This window comes from Sorex araneus, chromosome 2 (assembly GCF_027595985.1).
Source record: "Sorex araneus isolate mSorAra2 chromosome 2, mSorAra2.pri, whole genome shotgun sequence".
NCBI classification, from domain to species: domain Eukaryota; kingdom Metazoa; phylum Chordata; class Mammalia; order Eulipotyphla; family Soricidae; genus Sorex; species Sorex araneus.
The window spans coordinates 363,752,022-363,758,021 of record NC_073303.1 but is presented as its reverse complement, the minus strand read 5'-3'; positions in this window follow the sequence as shown (position 1 = coordinate 363,758,021).

The following is a 6,000-nucleotide window of genomic DNA, read 5'->3' as shown; positions in this document are numbered from 1 at the left end:
AATAATTCACAGTGCTTCTAGAAGAACGGTAAAAATTCAACAATGCCTGGCACATAATAAGTGCTCAATAATGATGAGTTGTTATTGATGGAACTGAAAGCCAAAAGGGGGTGAATGATTTTTCTTAAGACCACAGGAAGGATCTGAGACAAGCCTGGGATTCCAAAGCAGGCCTTGAGATCACCTTTCCACAGCTGCATCCAACAGATAATATCCCACCGGACAGTGCAGGCTATCAGTGGTGATTGAGTGATTGATTCCTTTATATCGCTTTGCTTGTTTACTCTGCTACTCACCACTTTTAAGGACACCTTTCCTCTGGAGTAGGTTGTTCTTTTTCTTAATTGTCATCTTGGGTGTCTAGTGCTGACACTGCTACTCAAGCTTGTGCAAACTGCACATCTGTCAACGAAGAGCTAGCTCCTGTCTCTGATGCACCAGTTACCACTTGCTTCAGAATTGAAGGTGATGAAGGGACACTTGTGAATATATTAATTTGCTCAAATTCCTTAATGGAGCCTATAGGACTTTGCACATATTGCAAGACTTAACCTAGCCATTCATCAAATATTTATCAACTCTCTGTTATGCACATGAAGGTAGGAGGGAAAGGGCAAGGACACAACTAGAGAGAGGAAATACAATTATGAAGTGCCTTTGGGATGCAAGACATAGTGCAAAGCGTTTCTGATGAATTATTTTATTCTATTGGCATCCTATTGTCACCTGTTTACAGGTGAACGAATTGGGTCTCTGAGAATTTGTGTCCAAAATGCTAATTCTGGTATGTCTGACTCCAGGAATGACCACAAACAAGCTGGTGAATGAATATGATTGGCATAGCTGTGAGTGAAAAGAACATCACGGGTTCTTAAGAGACAACAGGGTCCATTTTTATTTCTGTTCAATGAGCATCCTGTCTTTTCCTGATACAGTTAATCTCTTCACTTGGATGTTGGATCTCATCCTTTCTAGGAAGATAAAATCTTTGTATGCCAAATCATTTTGCCTTGTCCTGATCTCAGTCCATAAGTTTCTATTTTTGTACACTATTGTTTACACAAGCTAGGCCTGCCATCCCCCACTGATCTTAAGAAATCCTTAGAGTGTGCCAAGGACAAGAGGCAGGAGGAGAGGACTCTCACACAGTGGTCGAGAGTTCAAGCCATGGACCCAGACTTCCAGAGTTGGCATCGTAGTTACATCATATAACAGTCCTGCCTCAAATATTTCATCTATAAAGTAATGGGAATAGTTGTACTTACATCATATAGTGGGGTGGAGATTTAGATGATTAATACAAGTACAGTGCCTAGATAATTACCCAGATCAGTAAGCATGCCCAGTAAATGTTAACCATTTCAAGTACAGACTGAGGTTCTATTTTCTTCTTTTTTCATTTAAAACTTTCTTCTCCTTTCAATTAATTTTGAAAACATCAATTCATGCTCTATTGAGCTTTTCAACTTAAATTCTAACTTTCTAGTGCACAGAAAGTCCCAGGCCCAGCAGCAGTCACAGATATGTAAAAAAAAACTTAAAAAAAATAGTTTCTGATGGTTTCTGGCCCAGTAGAGGGAAACTTCTTACCAGGCTTAGTCCAGGTATAGGATCACACTTGGACCTTATGATCCTAGAGCCCGTCATGAGTGTCAGTACAACTGGTATCTTTGGAAAATAAACACAGTGTTCGGAGTCAGTCCCATAGACTTCATGCCCAGTTATTAGATCTGGCCATTTTAGTCTTCCTAATGTCCTGACCCTCCTACTTCTTCACATTTCAAAATTGTAAGAGATGAAGAAGAATACATCAATGTACCTAAAATGTGAACAATATAGTTTACACAGGAACAAGTGGCTTGTAAAACCCTACCTCATGAAAGGACAGTGGTATGAAGATGTCTTTTGTCCTAACTTCTCAAAAGAACTTACTATGTCCCATGTAATATATACAGTCCAATCTTAGTACCAACACACATGAAACTCTCTAATCCCTCTAAATGTTTTTTGTAAAACAAGGCGTGTTACTTATAATTTCTGGCATTGTCTTAAAGGAAAGTTAGTGGGAAAAAAATGGAGGAAAATCATGTATAAAGTTCTTTAATCAACTTCATTACCATTCTACAAGGAAGTAATCATTGACATAAAGAGAGGGGTTTGGCAGGGTGATATCATTTCACCAAAACTCTTCAGTGCCGCCCTCGAGAACATCATGCAACGACTGGAATGGGAAGGAATGGGAGTGAAGATAGATGGTCGGCAACTACACCACCTTCGCTTCGATGATGACATCATTCTCATAACACCAAACATTAGCCAAGTGACACAAATGCTGGCTGGCTTCGACCGCAGAGTATGGAAAGGTGAAAATGTAGCTGAATCTCACCAAGACAGTGTTCATAAAAAACAAACTAGTCCCTGACGTTCCATTTTCTCTCAGTGGAATGAACATCTCTGAATGCAGCAGCTATGTGTACCTGGGTTGAGAACTTAACATGAGGAACCACTTGGCGCCAGAACTGCACAGTAGAAAAAGAGCAGCGTGGAACGCCTTCAAGAGCATCAAAGAAATGGTTAATAGGATGAAGAACCTCTAGCAATGGGCACATCTTTTTGACTCCACCATTCTTCCTGCACTAACATATGCCTCAGAGACCTGGGCCCTATGCAAACAGGATGAGAACGCTATTTGAGTATCCCAAAGAGGAATCAAAAGAGCTATGCTTGGAGTATCACGTTTCACTCAAGTTAGAGAAGGAATCTGGTGTTCTGACCTGTGTAGATGATCAAGAGTCAGGGATGTTGTCTTGTTTGCCAGTGCGTCAAAAATCAGATGGGCCGGACACGTAATGCAATTGAGATGACCGCTGGACTAAAGCTGTTACCAATTGGATTCCATAGGACGTCAAAAGGCCACGTGGCCACCCACCTATGAGATGGTCAGACTTCTTCGTCAAAATTCTGAATGAATGATTTGAGGCTCTTCATGTTTCTGGAGTGAGCAGATACCATTGGGCTACACTAGCATGAGACAGGGACAAATGGAGACATTACTGGTGCCTACTCGAGCAAACTGACAATCAACGGGATGACAAGTGATACAAGTGAAAAGAAAATCCTAAATACTTATATAAGTATATACATTATATTATACCTCACAATGTTTTAAATAGTCCTGAGGTATCTATAGGCTGTTTACGTGGGTAAGGTTGTTCACATTTCCAGGATTGTGTGTATGCCCAGGAAAGACTTGAAAAAGCATTTAATTCTCACCTCCTATAGAACGTAACCTTGACGCTTTATGCAAGCAGGAAATAAAGGCTAAGACAGAGTTATGCAGAGCCTGCCTGAATGTGAAGGTAAGATTCAACACCCACACAACATCTCTCAATAAAGCCAGGATGACTTACAGTCTCCAGACAATAAAGGAATCTCTACACGAACATCATCTGAACATTAATCAGGCAAAGACTTCCGCGATCATGAGACAGACTTAGACTGAATATTTAGGAATTAGTCTAAGGAGACCACAAAACAAACAAAAGGTCATAACAGTGAATAGTAGCAACAAATCAAACCCTAAAGTGAATGAAAAATCTGATTCTCAGAGTTCCACAATATTTTAAATGTCCGATTTTTAACCCCTTGCAAGAGACATGTAAAGGAACACAAAAGCATGCCCCACATGCAGGAATTCATTGTCACATAAGAAAAAAATGAAAGCACTGGTAAAGGTATTAAAATATATGTTTGTAACATAGATTTCTGCTTATTTAAAGCAACAACTGCTTAACTCAATCACTATAAGTCTATGTTGATAAGCATATAATATATGCAGGCATTTTGTTTTGTTTTGTTTTTGGGGTCACACCTGGTGATGCACAGGGGTTACTCCTGGCTCTGCACTCAGGAATTATTCCTGCCGGTGGTTGGGGGACCATATGGGATTCTGGGAATCGAACCCGGGTCATCCACATGCAAGGCAAATGCCCTACCCACTGTATTATTGCTCCAGTCCCTATACAGGAATTTTTATAACAAAAAATGGTAACAAAGATATACTGAATTAAAGTTCTCAGATATTACTGAAATTAAACAGGTATCAACTCAACATAGATTATTATTTTTTAAAAGCTATTCATTCTAATTTCTAAGGTAGTCATAACAAATTTATAATATGGGGCCAGGGGTATAGATACAAAGAGTGGGGGCATATGCTATCAATGCACAAGAACCAAGATCAATCTCCAGTACTGCATAGATTCACAACACTACTGGCTAAGACCCTAATGGGCCCCAAAACTATTTGGCTTAAGCAGCACCACTTCATTGGCCCAAGTACTAAACCATCAACTCCACACTGTGGTACTGAATATCACTGACCTCAGAGCTTTGCAGCACTGTTAAGGAAGCCCCCCAGAAATTTAAGTTATATTAAAGTAAAAGAGAGAATTCAAATGCAGTCTAGAACCTATCATCTTAAATGTTTTATGAGGTTGTATAACTGAATGTGGGGGGGATTGCAATAACTTTGGCAACAGTAAAGTTTCTAAATGCACAATGACCAAAAATTAATTTTAAATAAACTACATAATAAATTTAAAGATTTTCTGGCAGTGATCACCCACGTTGCATTTCTAAGTCAAGAAGGAGTCACAACTGGAAAAAGTTCAAAATGCCCTATACCAGAAAATATGTAGTTAACATACAAGAAGGAGGGAATAAAGGAAAAGATGAGCAAAAATACACAATACACATAAAAATATAATTAAGTGGAAAGTATAAATTGAAGCTTTCCATAATTACATTAAATATAAATGAATTAAATTATTTAACTAAAAGGCAGAGACAGATTCAACTGATATCTTTTTTAAAATAATCTGTCCATACATTGTCGATAAGAGACACAATTTATTTCCAAAGATAGAAATAAATAGAAATATATGAAGCGTAACACTGACAGAATTGAAGGAATAAACAGGTAATTTGTTTATAAGGGAGTGTAACTTCAATAACCCACTTTCAATAACATAGAAAAGGGAGAAAAATCATTGAGGAAATAGAGGGCTTGAAAAATAATATGCATCAACCTAAAATATCCTCGAAACAGTCTACACAATAACAAAATATGTATTTCTCTAAATAAACATGGAATATATATGGAAAATAATTATACCATAAGACAATCTTCAATAAAATTTGAAGAACTGTAATTACACAAAGTATGTTGTCAAACTATTAAAACTGAAGTTAGAAATCAATAACAGAAGAAAGTTTAGAAACCCCAGTTACATAGGGAAAAATGGCAAACTACTAAATAATCTATGTGTCAAAGAAGAAATCACAAAATAACTAGAAAATATCTCAATTAATAAGAACTTGACTAAACCAAATACATGGGATTCACTTAAGCAGTACTTAGAGGCAAATTTATCACTGTAAATGCCTATATTTTAAAAAGGGAGATAATTTCAACTTAATAACCTATCTTCTTTCACCTTGAGACCTGAGTCCAGGAGATAGTATTGTGGTTAGGCCACATGTCTAGCATGTACCTAACTGGAGTCCAATTCCCAGCACCAGTTAGTCCTCTGAGCATTGCTTGGTAGAGACATGGAGGCCCCCAGCACCGCTGGGGTGACCTAGGTGTCCCTGGCACTGCAGGATCCTAGCAGCATCGCATCTTCAGAACGTTACACTGAACTGCCAGCCTGTGCAAGAATTCTGTGCTGGCCGAGAATCACTAATGAGGCCCCAAGATGTCCTGAGCACCACTGGGAAATCTTCCCCTACCTGCCACCCCCACCAAGCAAGAGTACTAGAATTGAAATATGTCAAAACAAGCATTTTTTTAAAGTTATAGAGGAAAGAAATGAATAAATAAAATGGACTATACAAAAATAGAGAACGTTATAAAACCAAGTCTTGGCATAGTGAAGAAATCAACAAAATTGAGAAGCTTTCTATATGACCAATTATGAACAAAATAAACAAAATGAT